At 40.0% G+C, this 21,571-nt stretch overlaps 1 non-coding gene and 1 pseudogene across 1 annotated transcript; one reads left to right on the top strand and one right to left on the bottom strand.

Moving 5' to 3' along the window:
- Positions 1-3,601: 3,601 nt before the first annotated feature.
- LOC120616919 (band 4.1-like protein 4B) overlaps positions 3,602-21,571 on the top strand; it is a 49,953-nt pseudogene continuing 31,983 nt past the window's right edge.
- On the bottom strand, positions 12,829-12,936 carry LOC120616934 (U6 spliceosomal RNA). Its single transcript, XR_005656736.1, has one exon. It is a non-coding gene; the product is annotated as a U6 spliceosomal RNA (small nuclear RNA).

Below are 21,571 nucleotides of genomic sequence, written 5' to 3'. Positions count from 1 at the left end.
AATTAGCACTCTCTCGGTTTCAAAGATCCATGTAGTATAATTTATTTCCACATGTAGTATAATTTATTTCCACATTTTTCCTTATTTTAAAATCCGAATGTTTTATCTAAGCTTGCCAAGGGCGATGACCTTGATGGGAAAGGTCATTTTGGAAAAACAGAGTTGTACGATATTTTCTTCCTGTCCCCCTTTGTGTGAAGACAGAAATGCAACCAAATACAGAAATAAAGCAATTATTATAAAAAAGAACTTATTAACAATATGGTTTGAAGATAAATTGAACTAAACTTTTCCTCTTTGTATGAATTGAGTTTTTCTTTTATTTCAAAAACATGTTTAATTAGAGACATGCAATGAAAACAAGATAATGCTTAATAAACTTGGTTGTCGTGCTCTCAGGGGTGTGTATCCTACATTAACTTCCTCATTCCTGTCTTGGTTAGTTCTCTGGTGCTATAGCAAATGTCAGCTCCACCTGTCCCCAGACACATTCTGAAATTTAAAATCACCCTCACAATAGCCTCCTCTCAGGCCCAGAGCATGATCTCAGGCAGGAGTGATTCCATCAGTTACAGTAAGTAGGGGTCCTCTGCCCAAGGTATTCCTCTCTGGAGGACAGAAGCAGAGTGGGGAGCTCTGGCAGCCAAGGAACACAATAACCAGAGGGACCCAAGGAGTGAGGTGGGAGATAATCTGAGACATTGTTAGTGATGCTATGTGGTAGTATAAACTGCTGTCCCTGAAAAACCAGAAGGGCTCATCATGGCTGAGAGAACCATGGGGTGGCAAGATGGCTGGAGAGGTGATTCCACATTACTACAGTTATGAGATCCAGGGTACAATGCTCAAGATCCTGCTATGGGTTCTTACCAATTTGGATACAATCAATAAACAAGAAACTACAACTGGGAAAAACTGTGCAAAGTTTGGGAAAAGAGGTTAACAGTAAAATAGAATTTTTATAAGGACAGAGAACCACTGAGAATATGTATCAGGGTACCTAACCATATCTGGGGATCAGGGACGGCCCCCTGAGAATTTGATGTTTAAGGTGAAACCTATAAAAATGAGTAAGAGCCATCCAAGAAAATAAGAATGGGGGAGATGTCCTTGGCAGAGAAAAACAGCACATGTGAAGAATTAGAGAAGAGCAGGAGGGCTGTAGAGTGGGAACTGAGGGTCCACAAGAAACGTGTGTCTGTGACATAGAGTGAGGAGGAGGGATGTTCTGTAGGAGAGAGAAGAGGTGAGCAAGGGCTTCTGGAGCCCAGGCTGAAGATTCTGGATTAATCCACAGGGATACAGGGAGCCACTGATAGGTTTTAGAAAGAAGAATTGACTGATTAGATTTGTATTTTTTAATTTTTCAGATTTTGTAATACACATACACACATGTATATAATTTATCAAAGTTCATAAATATAATCGTAATATGCATGCCAATATGATTTTATTACAGTTTATTATTAACCTTTTCACCTTTGTCTTTGCTGTCTTGGCTTGCTCTCTCCCTTTTAATCCTCCTGTAGTTTTCTCCATGTTCACATAGCCATATACACACACACAAACACTCACACTCATGCTCACATTCATACATACACACAAACACTAGATCTAAAGGGCTTTGTGTGAATGTGTTTGGTAATATTGTACAAAATAGGATCATCTTGGTTTCTTCACTCAACCTTACCTAATATAAATGCTTCCAGGTCAATTTAGCTCTACTTCACATTTTTAATGGGATTATATTTTACCATGATGTAGATGTTTCATAATAAAGTCAACATTTTAGAGATGAAGTCATCCAATTTTCAGGTTGTGATTTGAACAACGCAGAAGTAAAAACACTCATCCACAGGTCCTTTATACTAATAGTTTTGAGCTGAAAAAATAGATTCCCAGGAATGAAAAATAAATACATACTATATTACAGTTTCTCTTTTGAAGATGTTACTAGAATATTTTCCAGAAAAGCTGGCAAAATTCCCATTTGAACCAGCAGTTTATAAGTACCCTTCTCTCCACATCACTGCCAGCAATAAATATCATAGCTATATATAATTTTCCCTAGTCTGAGGGATACAGAGTGGCATCACTTTTTTTTTTTTTTTGACCACTAGTGATTGGGGATTTCTTATCATTTGTTTGTTTATTAATTTAATTCTCTCATCTGTGAATTGCTTACAAAAATCTATTGCCCATTTTTCAAAGGTTGCCTTTCTATGTCAATGTGTACAAACTCTTTATACATTGTAAAACTTAACCCATGGATTGTCATTTGTATTAGAATTCTAGGAGGCAGGGAAGGCCTGCTTAAACACCCATTATAAGTCTGAAAACCTCAAAGCTATAAAGGAAAAGTAGACATATTTGTCTATATAAAAATGAAAAGTTTATATGTGGTAACAGGTACCATAAGCAGAGTGGCTTTGGCAGAATTGCAAGTTTAAGTGATCACTTGGTTGCAGTTGGGAAATCGGTTAGAGGGAAGATGGCCTGAGATGGCAAAAGATGAATGAGGAGGCTGTTTCTGAGGATGAAGATGAGCAGAGAAAGTGGCTAGGTCTTGCAGGTTGATTGAATGTAGGGGAGCAAAGCATGGGGATCCTAAAACAAGATGTTAATGTATTTTAACTAACATATAATTAATATGGGTTAAGTCAAAAGAATATGAGCCTAAAAAGATAGCAAACTCATTCTACTACCAATGATGACCTCAGACAAGGGCTTAAGTGCCTGAGCTATGGTTTCCTCGTCTCTAGTAATGGGCGTACTATCATCTGTTTCTCCAGGTGGCTGAGATTAAAGGAGCAGATGTAAAAGCTCCTAGAGCAGGACATGGCACAAAATGAGGCCTCAGTGTACCTCAGCTCTCTGCCTTGTTCCATCCCTGTTGTCGCTGAACTGGGCCATGGAAAAAGATGGCTTGTCCTAGGGCAGTAGTTAATTGCTGGTCAGAATCACCTGGAAAACTTTTTAAAATTTCTGGATCGTTGGGCTCCATTCACAGGATTCTAATTCTATTGGTCAGGTGTGTGGTTCGAGAATTTTTGTATTTTTATCAAGCTTCCCAGGAGATCTTAATGCTTACCTAGATTTGGGAATGGCTTCCCCAGAGGGTGCAGGATCTGGTGGTGAAGACAAACAATTAAAACTGGGTTGGTAACCAGATTGTACTTTGGATCTCTAGAACTTAGTCTTCTTACACAAATGAAACGTTGTTGTACATCTCCCCATTTTCCCTTCCCCCAGCCTATGGTAACCGCTATAACTAATAATACTGTATTGTAAACTTGAATTTGCTAAGACTGCAGATCTTAAGTGTTCTCACCATACACACACACACACATACACACACACAAATTACTATGTGAGGTGCTGGAAATGTTAATTAGCTTGATTTTGATAACCGTTTCACAAAGTCTATGTGTATTAAAACATCATGTTGTACACCTTAAATATATACAATTTTATTTGTCGATTATACTTCAGTAAAGGTCATTGGGTCAGTGTGGTAAGGTCATAAGAAGAACATGTGTGCTGCTATGGGGTCTCATCTGGGGGAGGCATGGAGGTCTCACAGAGGTGATATCTGTGAAGGATGGGCAGCAGCCTCCCTGAGGAATCAGCTGTGCTGTCAGCAAGAGGAATAGAGGGAAGGAAAAGAGAGGTAAGTTGGGGTTAAATGGGGAAGCCCTTGAAATGCTGCCTAAGGAGTTTGTACTTTGTTACAAAAATAATGGCGACTCATCAAAGGTTTTTAAGCAAGGCAGTAACTTGTTAAGATCTTGTATTAGTAACTGAGTAAAACCACCCTGCTAGCAATGTAGAGAATGCACTCTACAGATGTTAGGGATTGTCTTGGGTCAAACTATAATTATCCAAACAGCTTGATTTGGAAAATATACCCTTATGTGATCCTCCACTCTGTTCAAGGTGTGTGAAAGCACAAATGGAGGGTGGTCTAAGTGATGAAATATAGGGAAAAAAGTGCCATATTTGCTTTATGTCGTGACTTAAGGTATGAACACCTTTAAACTCCCAGCTTTTATTTCAAAATTAATTGGTACTTTTCCTTTAATAACCTTGTGTGAAACATAGACTGAAAAATCGCAAAATCTTTAAACGTACCAACTTAAAAGTGAGCTTGACTGCTCAAAAAGGCTTTATTGCATTTAAACCACAGCTTTACTTATGCTTGGGTAGCAACAAAAGGGCCTTTTGACTTTCGGACAAACGATTCAGTACCAGTGACAGAAGAAATGAAAGCAGAAAGTCTTTTCACAAAGCAATTCAATGGTAAAATTAGGAGGAGTTCTTGGCTTTCAGACCAATGTTCTAGCCCTCAGGCTGCTTTTAGTACAGATAAGCTGAACCGTATATGCCCACCCAGGAGAGCCAGGAGACTAAGGCTTTTTGCTACAGGAGACATGGAAGCAAGGAGGAAGAGAGTGAGAGTGAGAGAGACTGGTTATAAAAGATTTACTGTCTTAGGCATTCAGATGAGATGGACAGCGCCCATCAGAGGATTACTTACAACACTGGGTCACCTCACCCAAACACCACAAGCACTGAACCACCGCTAAAGTGCAAGCAAGGCACAAAGCCAGGCTTCCCCAGATAATCATGACAAGGTCAGATGACAGTACATTAGGTACGAGGAGCTCCAGGCCATCACCTCAGCCTCCACTGACCAACATGCTCCTTCAGAACATACAGATTCTAAAGGGGGAAATAGGATTCCCCCAGGCTGGGAATCTTAAATTAGATCAGAAAATGGAGTTCTCTTTGAAAAGAATAAATAACTGTGCTTTTTCTAATTATAAAAATATACATGCTTTGGCCATAATTCAGGAAAGTAAAAAGGTTGTAAAAATTACCCAAAGTTCACTACCCAGCAATAAATACTGCTAATACAGTATTTTGAATCTCTCTATTCATGTAGAATCAAAAAGATAATTTTTCAAAAGTGTAGTCTTATCACAAATGATTTTTATAACCTATTTTTTCATATAACAATATGTTCTAGACATCTTAAAATTAATTGCAAATCTACACTATTTTTTTTTGTTGTTGGCTTCTTAGTATCTGGATGTGAATAATTTATTTAAACAACTCCCTTTTGAAAGACTTTCTGGTTTCACACTATGATAAGTAACATTTCAATGAACATTACACACACACACACACACACACACATACATATTTTTGCATATCTGTCCAATCATCTGCTTAAGATAAACTCTAAGAAGTGGAACTGCTCTTCAGAGGATAAATAGACAGACAACTCCTGGCTCACAGCAACTTCCCTCATACTGGAGCTATTAGTTTTGCCTGACCAGTGTTGAACCTCACCTTCCCTTATAATAGACTAATGAGGGAAAAGGGGCTGTCCATCTTCAACTCACTTTCCTTGTGGTGAAAGGAGGGCTAACCCCATCTCTAGGCCCAAGACACAAGCCTGACTCATCAAAGAAGTGCCAGAGATTAGCTCAGGAATGCCCCGTGATCTAAATGGGTCCAGGGAAAACCAGAACCTGGGCCTAGATTGGAACTATAGAAAAGGGGAACACATTATTTTCTTGGTCTGCCAGCAGTAAAGATGATGGAGCATGGAACTGCTGTTGGTCACCATGGGGAGAATGTTGCCTAAGAATGAAACCAACGCACAGGAAGAGGACAGCTGAAAGATGGAGGTGGTGGGGGTGGAGGTGGGGGATAGAAAGAGAGAGTTTATTTTAGTCCCTGGACTCAGATCTGGAGCCGGCTATATATCTTGGATCCTTTATTTCTTTAGTATATATACTATATATATACATAGATATATATATATAAAATCTTCCTACCCCTCCCCCTCTTAAAGCACAGTAGTTATTTTTCTCTCTTATAATTAAAAAAAATGTCCTGAATAAGAAAAAAAAAGGTCCCTCTCTGGGCTTTACCCCCAATACACAGGCACCAACCCCGGGGCCCTGACTAGATGACACCTAGTGGTCCCTCCAGGCCGTCTGGCCACAGTAACTGATCCCAGGCCTGATGCTTACTAAGAGCCTGGCCAGAGACATGCACATCAACAGCAGAACTGGAAAAGAAGCTCCTCCCAGGCCTGCACAAAAATGCCCACAGAGACCTGGCTCATTTCCTTCTATTTTGGGGGAATAATACTCCTATTTAAAAAGAAATGGGTCAGGAGAGCTTATTGTCAACTAAGTGTGAGAAACTCTGGACTGAAGAACAAAAACAACTTCATTTTTAAGTGTTTACTGCTGACCTTTCCAGACTCATTAGCATGCTAATATGCATCTGAACTCTCCAAAGGCCCCATGTGGTCTGGGCCTGCAGAAGGGGCTTAGGGCCAGTTAGCCCACAGGCTGCAGGTGAGAGTCCTGGGGCTGCATCTTCCAAGCTGGAGACCTTAGGCCAGTCGCTTAACCTCTCTGAACCTCAGGTTTTTCATATCAAAAGAACTTACCTCTTAAGGCTGCAGTGAAGATTACATAAGCAAAGTGTTTAACAGAACCTTAAACACCAAAAGACTGCAATAAATGTTAGCTATTGACATTTTAGCATTAAAGTCTACAGTGTACTTTTTCCCTTATAGCCTCATCTGAGGATTCTTGCCTTCTTGACCAGAAAGCAAGCTCTCTTGCATTTTATTTGTACTTGTATTTTTTTCCCCAAATACAACTGCCAGAGAGCAGAGAGCAGATCATGCTCTACCGCTAGCTGACCTGCCAAGAGGCTGGTTGAGAGGGAGTGATTGTAGAAGGATGTGGTTTAAGCAAGTAGATCAAAAGAGTCTGCTGGGAGCCACAGCCACTTTGACTTTTGGCCCCTGTACAGGCTTTAGTGTCCACTGAGCTTCTTTAGATACAAACTATGGTCACAGCACATTTGCCAGAGAGAGGTGGTCCTTCCTGCCAAGGCTGCTCTTCTCAGTGGCTATACAGGGCCGTGGTTCAGGATTTTTTCCCCTTTTCTCTTTTTGTGCCTTTTTTAGTCACAGTCTCAGAAATACTGGCATTCAAGATAAAGTTTGTGACTAGAAAGGCTCACGCTGGAGTAACTGGGAGTAAATGGAAATGCGAAGCATTCCATATCCCACACATTTTGCTTTCTTGTGCTAAAAGAAGAGGCAAGTGGGCAAGGAGAGCTGTTTATAATTGCATTGCATTTCTGGACACTTCTTAACCACAAGTTCCTATCAGAATTTCTGCCTGTGAACTGTCAACTATTTGGTTTTGGCTGATACCAAAATATGTTACAATACCTCCCAGGGAGAAAATTCTCACATCTTTAGATACTCCTTGATGACTGGGATGTCACTCCAGTACAATAAATACGGTTTGGCTCCTTAAAAGTCCCATCTGTCCCTAGAGAGGTGGTACAGCTTCTCAGAAGCCTGGGAGCGGGAGACGCCTCCCTTACTTAATCCCAACCAGTAACACTCTTTTCAGTCTTTTCTCACCACCAGTTCCTCCAACTATGTGGCAATCAGACCAATGGTAGTAAGTTGTTTTTGTTTTTGTTTTTGTTTTTAAATGCTTAATAGATGTGAGTGCATATTCATCTATGGGTAAAACTGTTTGAGACATTTAAAGGTCTTTTTTGTAAAAAAAAAATTACTTAAGTAAAAGAAAGTGAGCATATTTTTCTTAAATATTAAGCAAATAACAAGACAGATGGTGTACAGTTATGTCAAAAGTTACATCAATGGTTTTGGAGCAGCAGACGTTTCGCCCTGGCCCCACAGCAAAGACAGGAGGAGAGTTTTCCCCTTAGTCTGAACTGATTGATTTCTGTATCCTAGTTCCTCCAGAGTACTAAACAGGTGTTGGGCAGTTGCACATTTATTTTAGTATATTAACCATTCAAATAGCGTATATCCATGGTAAGACAAAAGTTCAAAGTGTACGAAAGAATGCAATGCAAAGGAAAGCTCCCTCATAGAGGCCCTCCTCAGAAGCTCCCACAGTGTAGGAAGTTGAGTGAGCTGCTAGGGAGTCTGAGTCCTGGAGACTGATCAAACTTCTTCCAAGAATCAACATTTTAAACATTGATTCTTTCCCTCCTTCCTCTTTCCCTTGGCTCTATTTGTTTCTCTGTACTTGCTCTTTTTCACCTCTTCCTCTAGTTTAAATAAGAGGAAGAGGAGAAGCAGAATGAACTTTTCAAGACCACCCTGTGTCATCTGGAGAGTCCCACTGAGCAAGGTCCCAGAAAGCCACCTCTGGATGCCTGTCTGTTCCTCCATGGTAGAGACTTCGAGCTGATCTATTAGTTTCCAGGACATCCAGCATGTGCCTCTCCTTTCTTCAGATCACAAGATCTGAGTCAGGATTTGGTCATAAAGACAGATGAGAATAGAGGCAGGACTCAAGAGAAACTTGTCTTGGTGAAAAATCTCAGAAATAACAGTGATATCTCAAGGTCAGGTCAAAACTGAACTTTTCTCGTTAACCCCATCCTAGAATAGTATTCAGGTTTAAAAAATTGCTCTCCTTTACCCAGAAGCAGAAAGGAAGAAACTTAAGGTCTCTATAAGACCATATAAAAATAAAAAGAATGCAAGGACTCCTATTCTGGGTCAGTAATGAAGACTGAGCAATGTGGCTGGTAGGTGAGGTGGAAATGTTTGTGCAACAAAGAAATCACAGAGATTAGAGTAATTCTAAAATTAATATTTTTACCCCGACTTTCTTTTGTTGGGTATTCCTTTTCCATCCCTCTATTTTCCACTGTTCTATGTCTGACACACATCGAATGTAGGATAAAACATTATGAGTCTGACATTACTCTTGTCCTTTCTACTTGCCATCTCAGCCATGTGCAGGCAGCTAAATGCTACCGAATGCAGCACAGGGTAGGGACCTATCCATACTGAATGGACATGTGGGGAAACCAGAAGGTGTCATTTGAGTTCTCATGTTTAATCTTTCCTGTGTCAAGTCTTATGATTGGGAGGACCATGCCAAGTGATTGAGTTTGGTTGTTAAAACTTGTTTAAAAAAATAAAAGAAACTATACTAGAGCTAATTTTTACAAAAGTCTTCCAAGACTTTTCCCAAGATTAATTTCACTGTATTTTAAGTAAATATTTAATAACTAACAGGCAACAGTTAATGTGCATCTATCTTGTGTGGAACAGTGGTTAGGGGAGTGATTAACAAAGAACAGAAATCTACAAATTTGGCTTTCAAGTGTTGCTTGCTGAGACTGTTATCAAGACTCAAACACAAAGTTGTTATTAGTAGAGCCTAGAGATTAAGTGCATGGGCTTTGGATCTGGGAGCTAATCTAGGGTCTGCCACTTATTAGGCATGTTAACTAACTTCCATAAGCATCAGTCTCCTCACCCTCAGGATGGGGGCAATAATTCTACTCCACAGGGATTTTGGAAGGATCACATGAGAAAAAGCACATGGTCTACTTTAAAATTGGAATCTCAGTTCATCTGGATACTTCATTTGGGAGAATGTAGGGGGTGTTTTATGACACTCCCTTAAGAAAGAAAAGTTACAAGCTGTTTCAATGGTATAACAATAACCAAAAATGCCAACTTATACATTTATGAGTCTTTCTCAAGACACATGTGCCTGTAGGGACAAAAGACATGGAATGGAATGAAGTTAAGTGAAACTAAACTTCCCTGCGGGATGTGACTCAGTAAGAATCCTGAGTACACCAGGGCAGGACAGGTACATCTGTCTCCCTTGCCATGTGTACACCCTTTGTATGCAGCAACACAATTCAATTCTGATACAAACACCTAGAGTTAGCAGCAGACTCCATAGGTTAAAGGGCATGGTCCCCAACAAGACTGTCCCCAGTTGAGATGACAGCCACAAGTTTGGGGGTCCCCAAGCCACATGTACTTCTGACCAAAGATTACAAGTTCAGGAGGTTCCTATAACCCTTGTTAGTTTCAATAATTCACTAGAATGACTCACAGAACCCAGGAAAGCACTATACTTATAAATACAGTTTTATTATAAAGGATTCAAATCAAGACCCAGACAAATGAAGATATACATAAGGCAAGGTCTGGAAGAGTCATGAACACAGAGCTTCCATGTCCTTTCTTCATGGAATCAGGGAGCATCACTCTTCCAGCATATTAACATGCTCACCAACATGGAAGCTCCACCAAGTTTCAGTGTCCAGAGTTTTTATTGAGGTTTCATTAGGTAGCTATGGTTGATGGAATCATTGACCACATGATTGAACTCAATCTCCAGTTCCCCTTCCCTTCCTGGAGGTCACACTGGCTCAAACCCCCAACCCTCTAACCACATGGCTCTTCTTTCTAATGACCAAACCTCACTCTGAGTCATCTTGTTAGGATAAACTCTAGTTTGAGCCAAAGGGCTCATGAATAACAAAGATGCTCCTATTACTCATGAAATTCTTAGGATTTAGTCTCCCTCCCCTAAACCAGGGGTAAAAAGCCAAATTCTTTACTATACAACAAGCTTCATATTCAGGGACATCATATTGTAGAAGAGGAAAAATAGGATGGCAACATCTCAAAGATTGTGCTTTTATCTAAAGCCATAAATAAGAGAATATCTAAACTAGCCCTGATATGAAATGGGACTTTCAATAGACCAAATGCTCAAGTTCAAAATGTTCTGTTTAAAGCAGAATACTGTTAACTGGCAAGTCTAAAGTGACCACTCCTAACGTGGTGGGCTCTTGAGGAAGATCAAAGCAGTTTAGAGGCTATGGAACTGACCAGCACCACCAAACTTATCAAAGAATTTATGTAAATCTGAATAACAATGCAGCAATTTACAATGAAAAATATTTTGATCGGGTAATTCAAAATCATTGTACCAAGTTGTTGGTGCCTTCTTCCACCAGGAGCAAAGCCAAAATTCAGAGTCAGATTAATAAGAGATTAGTGCTTGGTGACTCTAGAATCAGAGTAATGGCAAAACCCCACACATTTGGACTTTTTGACCCTTTTTCCTACACTCCACCTGTACTATTTACCACCCTTCTACTCTCATAATAGAATGCTTTCCTTAGACATGCTTATAATATTTATTAGTTTATGTGTAGCCTTACTTATATCATTTGGGGAGAGAGGACAAAAACACATCAAGGTCCTAGTTGACATTTTTAGATTAAAAAGTTTCCTTCGGTACATATCTACCATTAAACCTGAAGGCTTATCTCATACTCTTATCTACTTTTAAATTGGTTATGACCAGCCACTTCCAGAGCAGCAGATTTCTGAACTTATATCAGAATTTGGCCTGTACACTTTTGTACGCTGTGAGCAAACTCAGTCTGTGAGCACTATTAAAAATAGCCATTCAATCCAGCCAGTGTTTACTTCTTGAGGCATGTGTGACTAATTGCAGGCATTTATTACATGCTTAGTTGCCTAGATAAAATATTGTTTTCTTGACATTTGATTGTTCAATTGGAGCCTTTATACATCTTTTATCAGTGAGGCATGAATAAAGAATGAGGTTATTTCAGAATGGCTCTAGTGTGGTCTTAGAGATTATAAGAAGCTAAAAGCAGGGAGGAGAGAAGTTTGAAAATACAATGCTACTTCTGTCACAGGTTGATTTAAAATATGTATATTTTTGACTTTGCAAAATCATTAAATGAAAAGGCAGCTGTTCCAGAGCTCAAGACTTATAACTGAACATAACATTTAGCTCCAGTCGTTCAGTGCCCGGCATCTGCCTCTCATGCTGACATTTCATAAGCACTCTGAGGAATGCTTGCTGTTGGGTCTAGGGGCCAGAGTTGGACACACAGATGGCATCCCAGCTTTGTGCACCCAACCCAAATTTATTTACCACCCACCACACCACAACAGTTTAGTAAAGATTCTATCACAGAGCCAACACAACTTCTTTGTGAGCAGCTACTCAGAAGAAGAAATTATTTTTGTCAGCTTCCCAGTGGAGTAGGCTAGCCTGCTACATAAGGCATACTGGGCATTCCATCTGTTTTCTCTTGGGAGTGGTCCTAAGTCCTCATATATCCTATGACAGACATGCCTCAGAGAACAGCACTGTGCTGTGAGTCAGATAGTATCACTGAGACTCTGCCAGAAATTAGTGTGGGCTTCAGTGATCCCTGAGCCAGCATCCTGTGCATAGGATCTCCTCCCTGAGGCCCACAAACTCAACATGTCTAAAACAAAAATTGTGATTCATTTCTCCTAACCCCTTTTCCCTGTGCTTCCTGTCCCAGTCACTGGTACCATCACCTATCCAGAATCATAAATATCTTTCTTGATTTGTCCCTTCCCTCACCCCCACAGCAAGTCATCAACAAGTTTATTTATTTGCCCTCTGACTTTTCTCAAATCTATCCACTTCTCTTCATCCCAACTCCAATGCCCTCATCCAAGTAGCATCTGTCTCTCTCCTGAAGAACTTTGACACCTTCCCAACGGGTCAGCCACATCCACTGCCACTCCATCCACTTTCCACCCTAGTCCAGGGTGACTTTTTAAAACAAAAATTATGTCACTGTCCTGATGAAAGCCCTCTACAACATCTCACTAATCTCAAAACACAGATCAATATCCAGGTTCAGTGTGGTCTGACCTCTGCCTCATCTTGGGCCTCACAACATCCCCCAAATCTTAAAAAACCAGACCTGCTGGTTTTCCTTTCATCTACTCTCCCTCTTCCCATAAGGCATTTGTATCTTCTGTTCCTTCTGCCTGCAATGGGACCTTTCCAACACCATCCTCCTTTTATTTTATTGTGGCAAAATATGCATACCATAAAATTAACATTTTAAACATTTTTAAGTATACAGTCAAGGGTATTAAATACATTTACACTGTTTTGCAGAAGTGTGTAACATTTTACAAATTTTCATGTCACCCTTGCAACAGGGGCTGAGTTAACTTTCTCTGTATTGTTACAACCACAGTCTGTGTGCTGCTAAAGCCAGTACCCACTCCATTTTGACTGTAAGGTTTGACTCATCCTGCAGATCTCAGCTTAAAAGTCACTTGAAGCCTTCCAAGACCGGACTCATCACCCATCACCCATCACACATCCTCACACATCTCACCCATCACGCATCACACCCATCACCCATCACACACCCATCACACATGAATGGTACCTGTCTCCCTCACTAGACTGCAAGCTCCATGAGGGCAGCACTCAGATCCTAGGGGATCATTAGGCACACAATAGGAGCTCAGAATGAAAAAATGAGAAAATGCAATTATACCCACAGTGAAGACCACCTTTGACATCATTGTAGAAAACCAGGTAGTTCTGCACTGTCTTGAATTCTGTTCCAGAATGGAATCTTGGCTTCACCTTTGGAAAACTCAAACCAATCGTGAGGTTTTTATTCTTTTCTCACAGAGAAGAACTATTAATTTAGTCATTACCTCTCATAAAAGAGGAAAATATCTTCCCATCTTTAAATAGTACATTTTCCTTTGATTCTATTCATCAGCGTTTCAAAGCTATTAAATCTAGACCCAGATATTTGCAGCAGTTTGTAATTTCCAAAAACTAATGTGAAGTAGAGCTCATGTTGAATAAGCCTGCAAGACACTCAGCTCGATCTTGCCCCACCCATCTGCAGAGTTCTTCCCACCTGTCAGGGCTGACAGTGGGGTCTAGAGATGGCTTTCCCTGGAATCTGAGGTGTGCCCACCCATCAAATTTATGGAGAACTAATTCTGTCTCACGCTAGAACACCCTGCTATGGGTCAGACAGGGTGCACCTGGGCTTTCATGGGACCAAATACTCCATCCCTGTGATATAGTAAGAACAGCTGACATCGACATTACCTTTTATATTTGATGTGTTATTCATAACACTAGGAGGTAGAGGTCAATATCATCATCAACACCAGCATCCTAATTTTATAGATGAGGGGAAGACACTCAGAGGTCACAAAGCTGGCCCAATATCCCTCAGCCAGGGGCTGGGCCAGATTTGGTATCTGCCTTTGATGCCAAAACTCTGCTCTTTTCACTCCACTTTGCTCCTTATGTCATTAACCACTGTATTTTTAGAGGCAACTTCTATTACAATGGCGCCCTTGAAGTGGTATAAATAAAGAGCGTCTGACTACTCTTCACCGTGGGTGAAACCAATGGAAAGTAGAAAGAAATGTGGCCTGTGATTATACACCCTTTAATGTGACTAAACACTTAGCACTTGATTGCACCCTCTGTGGTTATTCAGCGTGTGTTGACAAACATCTGAAAGGAGGCATCGCATGATGATTCAGGCCACCTGATAATACATAAAACCTAAAAGTCCTGGGCCCACAGGCCATCCTCAGACTCTGTCTCCAATGAAGAGAGTGTCCTCATGCAGGCACAGTTTAGGAGGTGGTTCTTGCCTTAGTTTTCTCAAAAGTTTCACTTAATCTTAGGGGAAATGCCAGGATGCCCTCTGCCTCTAAGCATAGGCTCTTGTAGGCTGGGTCCCCCGGGTTTCCTCTAAATCCTGCTTGTCCTTACCCTCTTCATGGAGAACATGGTGAAAAACACATTAATCTCTTGGATCAAAATGAGAACAAAATACATAATGCTCCTACTGCAAGATCAGAGTGTGCTTTGATAACACTGTGGGTTCTTGGATGAGGAGGCGATGAAAAGGAGAGAGACGCCTGCATGAAGTCACAGACTGAAGCCTTCTGACACCTGTCCCCTTGCCACAACTGCTTGTGTCCAGCCTTGGACCTACTGAGCCGAAGGTTCCAGTGACCAAAAATGTCCTTCAGGCTGGCATTTCCCATCTCCCCATTAGGTTTTCCTTTTTTGTATGTCTATAAATCTGCCTTTCATCACCTTTACCACGTGCTCCCCTCAGTGTCATGTTTCCTGTGACCCTTGTCGTCTCTTCTTTTGCCACAGCTCGTTTCTTTTAATGTCGACTGTCAAAACTCCAACTGGAGCACATGTGGGTAGCTTAGCTTTATTCACACAGCAACAAATACATATATCCCCCAAACTTTTATTATCTACCTCTATTTTAGGTTTCTCAAAGCTCCTGTGTTTAAAAAAGAAAACTTTTCAAGGTTCCTTCATCTTATTTAAGTGCTCTCACCTTTCACATAATTCTAAGAGGACCTCAAGCTGTTCAGGAGAAGAAAAAAAGTGTTGTGTTATTTTCAAGATTTTTTTAAATCATCATCATCATCATCATCATCATCATCATTTAACATTGATTTCCACTCTGATCCTTACAAAATTATCTCTCTTGACATTAAAAACCATCCGTTTCTCTATTCCTTTAAATTAATAGTTTTATTCTTAAGTCTTAACAATAGTTTCCACTGACACTTTCATTTTACCCTCCATAACTACTCATTTTTCCTCTCGAATGTGTGTTTAAGGGCTTCATATACAGGCACACTGGGTGTGTAAAAGACATCAAGAACATGCCTGTGGGTGGGGTTAACAATGTCCCAAAGACACAGGACAGCCTGGTTGACAAGGTATTTATTCTTGTCTTATAATTTTCCCTTTCTTTTCAGAGAAAATTGATTTTTGAAAGGAAATTCTAACATATTCATCATCAGGTGCATACTTGTTTTCAGCACTCACAGTTTAAACCACTTTCCTCTTAAAATTATTCATGACCATGTATTTTGAAGGGCTCATTTAACAAACTCGCTGTTGAAATTATGGACCGAATGAAAATACTGGAAAGATACATGAAAAAGAATAGCATCTTGAGTTGGATGCACTGGTGCAGCTTTCTTTCCACTCATCCTGAAAGGCTTTATCAGGAAGAGAAGCCCTGAGGCTAGAAAGTATGGCTTTTTGTTGGGAATTAAATCTCTCTTAGTATACTGAGTATTAAGCAAAAAGGAAGATTGGGGTGCATTTTTATGTATGATCATTCAGTGTGTAAGAGGATTTGTGTCTTATAACAACACAAGTAGCATCTAGTTCCAAAGCTGCATCTAGTTCCAAAGCTGAAGGTGCCCTGTGAACACAGGCAGCCAGCAGGGGAGGTATTGTGATGATGATGGGGACACTGACCTAACCAGACATTCATCACTGGGCAAGCACTAACCTGATTTCTTGATACTTCAAAAGCATAAAGAAGAAGATGATTTATAAAGATTTGAAATCTAGTTTAGAAGAACAAAATTAACATAATGAGATCAACACACAACTGGTTAGAGGCTAAGAACTACCCAAAGAAAAGGGGCAGTTTCCTTCTTGTTCTTTCTCACACTGTCACTTTGACAAGAGGGGTTCTCAGTTTTTGTGTCTTGGTTTGCTACTATGGAAAAATTCCTTAAGGAGTGACTTTATTAGGATTCGCTCATTCTTCCTCAGTAGTTTGTTTCAATGTTACCCACTATGGCTATGGAAAACTTATATTGAATATGTACAGACTTTGTGTTCACTTGAGGTCCAAAAATGGAGAGAAACAAATAGAAAATTAATAACAATATTATTTGCATTTTTTATTTTCAAAACTAGTTATGTTTTAATTTAAATAATGCCTTATACACAGCACTCTAAACTGGTTTTCCAGATTAGAATATAAGCTATTAGGAACCTGAAACATTCCAATCATTTACAATTGTGAGGTATTCTACTCAAACAGAATCCTAACTCTGAAGACAGATATTATTTATTGCTGTGTAACAAATTATCCCAAAATTTACTGTCTTAAAACACCAAATGTGTATTATCTCTGGCAGTTTTTGTGGAGCGAGGATTTAGGAGCAGTTTGACCAGGTGGTTCTGGCTCCAGGTCTCTTATTGTAGTCAAAATGTAGGTAAGGGTTGCAGGGATTTGATGGTTTGATGGACTGGAGGACCTAAGTGCATATCGTTCAACTCATGTGGCTGCAAGTTGGTACTGGTTGTGGGGGTGAGGCCTCAGCTCTTTACTATGCATGCTTCCATGCAAGGCTTCTTAAATGTTTCCATGACATGGTGCTGGATCCCCAAAGAGCAGACGTTCTGAGAGAGCAAAGCCAGGTGGAAGCTACATCCCTTTTAGGACCCAGTCTCAGAAGTCACATAGCATCGCTTCTATTCATTCAAGGAGAGGGGAATTAAGCTTCACATTTTGAAGATCAGAGTATCAAATAATTTGCAGCCATGTTTTAAAACCATCAGTGATTATAGATAAATGCAAATTATTTTTAAATATTTATAGCTTATTTTGAGGTACAATTTATATAAAGTAAAATTCACAAATCTTAAGTGTATGACTCATTAACTTCTTACACACGTATATTCTTTTATAACCACAGCCTAGATTAGATGAAAATATATAACATTTTCAGATCCTTAGAAAGTTTTATCATGTAAATTCCCCTGAATTTACATGGAGGAGGGGGGTGAGGAGAAATGGAAGGAAGAAGAGAGAAAGTCCAACAAGCAGCAGCAGTATGTTGGAAGGACAGTTCTCATGGCTACAAACTTCCAGAGCCACCCCAAAGCCAGCCACGCGTGACTGACATTTGTGAATTGGTGTCATGTGAATCAGGGCTCTCTGAATCCTGGCATACATGATGAAGAATTTTTAAATGTCTTGAAACCCAATTCACATAGCTCTAAAAGAAAAAAATTTAAAACAAGAACATTTGACTAGCACTAGCAGAGCATTCTCAAATTTATTGTTATAGTCACTCTTCACAGAAGCCTTGTGAGGTTAACACCCACACTTTACAGAAGAGGACACTGAGGTACATTCAGTGACCTGCCCAAGATTTCCCAGCCTAGGTCTGTACCCAGGATCTGATGCAAGACTTGGGACATGCAATCTTTTCACTGCATCATGTTGGCAACTGATTGCCTGATGACTTTTCACGTGTTTTTCAAAATTGCTACCATAGGTATGTTCATGCTTAATGTAACTTGAGATGTTACTTTGCTCCATGTAAATTGAAGCTATAGTTTTTAGATTCTCAGCTCTTGATCACAGTGCATTTAGCCATTTGGTTGAACAAGTAGAGGAAATGTTTCTTGTTCTCCTCCAACACATGAACCATTTTACATTTTAAGAATTCTGATCCAGGCACCCAATTATGAAGGTATGAAAGCGGGTCTAAGCTGGTAAGAGAATAATTCTACAACTGGGCAAGTAACCTAAATATTACCCACCATAAGACTAATAATAAATGAGAATTCATTTGGCATTATCATTTTTTTCAGGTCAGTACATCTATTTCCCATCACTATGTGCAAAGCCCTGTCTTGGGCACTCTCAGAGCCATGACTATCTAATACTTCAGAGAGCAAATCTCAATTTATTAATATTTCCTAATGTAGATATTGGGATCATTCTTGTTTTTCCAATGGAAAAACACAAAATACATGCAAGGACACTGTAGAACATACACATTTTGGATGTCAGATTGATTTTTATAGCAGGTGGTGGTCTACAATGCTATAAGAGGCGCTGCTTTTGATACCAGACAAGCAGGTGAGCAGGTGAGGGAAGTCTCAGGTGTCCTTCTAGAGTGATAGTCCCATTTACCATAGGACGCTCATACGAATCAGAGGAGAACGGCATCAGGGCCCAGAGGGACCTGTTGAGCCTGTCACTAAATGAGACATTGGTTTCTGAGGTGGCCGCAGATCCATTGGAAGGTCTGGTCAGAGAGCAGCTGCCTGGTCTGGATGCATGCCAGAGTAGCTGTGATATACAAACTCAGCAAGGACATCAAAGTATTTACATAATAAATGGTGGCCTCTAGGGAAGACAGACTTACATTTTCTCAAGATTTTCTATTTGTACCAGATGAACTCAGTGTCAAACACTAAGGGTGTCTTTCCAAAGGGCATTAATACTAGTCTCATTTGCCATGTAAACAAGGACAGAAGGTGTCAAAGCCAGAATGCCATTACTCCTTGGGTTCTGAACGTTCAAGTAGAGCGGATTGTTCTATTTTTATTACTCTTATTCTTAAGTCATTGATTGAATCATCCCATGAACCATGAAAATTTATAGCAAAGATTGTTTTTTCCCAAAAGTGGAGCTGGGATAGTATTTGAGTTTGGCTTTCACCTCCCTAATTTTTGAAGTTCTCTTAAGGTGGAAACCCAGTGACCTAAATAGTCGGCAGGTAGGGTTTTGAAGGTTTTTCAGGGCTCTCATTAGTCTGAATTTTTTCTAAAAATTACAGCTCTTTTAGACAGTTATGTTAAAATACTCCTGCCATGCTTTTATAACTGCCTACCTAGATTTCCCACCACTCCCCTGCCTAACATGGAATTAGAAGTAAATCACTTCCCTTTGCCCCACCCCACCCCAGGAGGATTAGAGGACAAACACTGGAGATCACTTGGTCCTTCCTGGAGATCACCACAGAAAAGTAAGGTGTTCTGTTGTCTTTCCCTGACTGGTGATTTCCTGAGCTAATTACAGTCCTTTAACCTATAAATGAGATCTCTACAGGATATCACTGGAAATGAGTTTTAGACTCTCTTCTATCAAGCTATTTTTTGACTGCTTTCCAATTAAATTCACACTGTTTAGCCTGATCTCATTTATTCACAATTTGTGGCATTTTTCCAAGCTCATATTTTTTGTGCTCCTTTCTTGTCCTTTGAGATAATGTTTACAGAGTTTTGTCATTCTTCTGTGAAGCCTGTGTCTTACTCAAATTAGAAGAATTAATCCAAAGAAGTAAAGTTCCAATTTTTTAATTTAGAAAGGCTCATTGTTGTTCATTCCTCTGGGGTGCTGCTTGAGACAGGTTTACCAAGTTCCTTCATGTGATGTTTATGGCTCTCCTTCCTGAGTACAAAAGTAGACACCAGTAATCATTTAATCAAATAAACTGACTCAGAACTTTAATAAAGACAAGGATGCTGAGACGTAAACTTCTTTTTTTCTAATCTATTAGTTTGTTGTTTTGTTTTTTACTAATTACTGATTTGTAATTTAAGAGTACTTTTTTTAAAGAGCAGTATTAATTTTTCTAATAAAGAATGTGATTAAACTCTGGTATAGGAAACCTCTGAGCAAACATTTAAAAGGGCATTGATTATGATTAAATGATATAGAGAAAAAACAGAGGCTTTGATTACTCTCACTACTTTTCATTTCCTTCCATTATTTATTGTTTCAGGCTTTTTAGTGAATGGGATTTTGTTCTGTTCTTCTTTACTTCTCACTCAACTATAATTTAATAAAAGTTAAGTAGGATATGCCTTAAATGAGAAAAGCTCATTTCTATTTAGATTTCTGATTATTCAACAGAATTTCAGTTCCATGTAATTTGAGATTGCTTTAAGAGTCCTCTGATACCCACCACTCTAGATGTTCTCTAATGACTAGTCATGGTACACTAAATGTCAAATGTTCATCTACTGATTTATGTTTTTATTTCATAGATTTCCTTAACTACTTTTGACATAAATCCAAGAAATAGTAATTCAAAGCCTGTGAGCCTGTGGAAAATCTATCAGTAGGTTATAGTCATTTCTGATAAATCTTAAAGTGCTGAACTAACAGAAATGAAGCAGAGCATTAGCCTCAAGGCTCTCTGTCTTGGAGAAGGTTCTGTTCCCAAACAATGTAGGGCAGCAGATGCAAAAGAGCCCATCTGCTTCCTAAGAACAACTACTCCACAATTAAAAAATGTGTCACTTGTTCAGCCTTTCCAGTGGGATCAAACATACTAGTTAAAAATAGAGATGTAACATCCTTTTCTGCTTTGATTTTAAATGCACTAAATTGAGGTTCCAGTCAAGATGGCAGAGTAGATAAACACTGTGCTTGCCTCCTGCCATAACCACATTAAAACTACAACTAAATTATAGAACAATCAACCTGGAGAACCATCTGAACTAGCTGAACATAATTCTTATAACTAAAGATATAAAGAGGCCACATCAAGACTGGTAGGAGGGATGGAGATGTGAAACATGCTGGCTTCACACTTGTGTGGCTGTTGAGCATTGGGAGGGATAACTGGGCTACAGAGGTCTCTCTGGTGGAGCAAGGGGCCCCAGCCCCATACTGGGGCTCCCTAGTCCAGGCTTCCAATGCCAGAAAGAGGAGTCCCCACAAAAGCTAGCTGTAAAAATCAATGGGGATTCCAACCACCCTGGTGAGATGGAAGTCTGCCGTGAACACAGACATTTACTTAAAGGGCCCGCACACAGGCTCACTCACTCTCAGGCACTCACCTTGGGCTCCAGAGGAGGGACAGCAGCTCAAGAGGCAACAGAGACATACAGGGCAAGATTCAGTTTGTGGCTTTAAGATAAGAGCTAATGGAATGTCTGCCATTATCCTTGTGTTAAGCCCTCCTCCAGCCTACAGGTGGGTGCCATCTTACTTGTGGTGAGTCTTTTCCCCACACAGCTAAATCTGAATTTGCATTGGCCTGGTAAAATTTACCCTGGTGACTTTTTGGGACCTTGCCCTATCCAACTTGCAAATTGCCAGAGGCATATTTGTTCCTGGGCAGTCAAATCCACCAAACCCTTTTGTCAGGAGACTCTCTTAGCAGCAATGTACAGTCCTCGGCTTGAGAACATCCAGAAACAATTCAGGTGACAGGCAACCAGCCCAGGCTGGAGCTACAGCATTTCTTGAATAAGTCGTGAGGGTCTGCAGGGGCCAA

The sequence above is a fragment of the Pteropus medius genome, unplaced genomic scaffold (genome assembly GCF_902729225.1).
Source record: "Pteropus medius unplaced genomic scaffold, Ma_sr-lr_union100, whole genome shotgun sequence".
NCBI lineage: Eukaryota > Metazoa > Chordata > Mammalia > Chiroptera > Pteropodidae > Pteropus > Pteropus medius.
Note: the sequence above shows the minus strand (reverse complement) of the source record. Positions and strands in the feature narration are given on the sequence as shown.